This window comes from Penaeus monodon, chromosome 22 (genome assembly GCF_015228065.2).
Source record: "Penaeus monodon isolate SGIC_2016 chromosome 22, NSTDA_Pmon_1, whole genome shotgun sequence".
NCBI lineage: Eukaryota > Metazoa > Arthropoda > Malacostraca > Decapoda > Penaeidae > Penaeus > Penaeus monodon.
In genome coordinates, this window is record NC_051407.1 from 3,510,760 (window position 1) to 3,511,537 (window position 778).

Consider the following 778-nt stretch of genomic DNA (forward strand, 5'->3'; position numbering starts at 1 on the left):
GCCCATAGCACTGCCATCTTCATCCACGATTAAGACATCGGCATGACCTTATTTCTCCCGCTTTCTCTCTCGCAATTCGACCTCTCGACACTTCCCCGCATTCTAAACCCTACAGAGAAACCCACCCACAGAAGGAAAGCCAAAGAAACCGCATAAATACCGCAGAAAACTTACGAGATAGAGGACGTTTTCGACTCACTTTCGACTCAACGTTAAAGTTTACCTCAAAATCTGTCAACAACGACGACCCTTCGACTTCGATGAAATTTTTCCAAGGGAGGGATGATTCATCACGGAGGTGTTGTGGTTTTATTTCTTTATGTTTGGGAGTGTGGAATCATGTGGTTTCTTGTTGGATTTTGGTTTAGGTGTTTGCTGAAGTTTATTCAAGTCGATGTTTGGTTTTGGAGGAAGTGTGAATATGTGCATTTTTAGAAATGGGTTTTCCAATAGGTGTAAAATGCTTATTCTATTATTTATGGATGATTTTAGGTATTTTTTATTTGGAGATGAAAGGTAAATGATAACAAGAAAAATCATCTTGATATTTAAACCAGTTCGATTGGATGTCAAATGAAACAGTTAGTTGACTTTTATGTCTATATGATATAATGATGTTACCAGTAATTCAGGTAATGAGCTTCTTCTATAAAAAATCATATAATAAAAAATATAGAAGATAAAGTCGCAAAGTTCAAAGTTCACAACAAACAATTCCAAAAAGATGTTGAACAACGTTGCAACACAAAACCCCAAATCATTGCATTGCATATTATTA

At 36.1% G+C, this 778-nt stretch overlaps 1 protein-coding gene across 2 annotated transcripts in view; it reads right to left on the reverse strand.

Annotated features, from left to right (window-relative positions):
- The window catches only part of LOC119586832 (26S proteasome non-ATPase regulatory subunit 14), a 7,662-nt gene that overhangs the window by 5,251 nt on the left and 1,633 nt on the right, over positions 1–778 (reverse strand). Inside the window, exon 1 of one of the 2 annotated variants that reach the window (XM_037935560.1) lies at positions 175–255. The exons of the other annotated variant lie outside the window; for it this stretch is intronic. The gene's annotated coding sequence lies outside the window, so the exon portion shown is untranslated. Of the gene's footprint in view, positions 1–174; positions 256–778 lie in introns of those variants that run through there. 2 annotated transcript variants of the gene reach the window in all.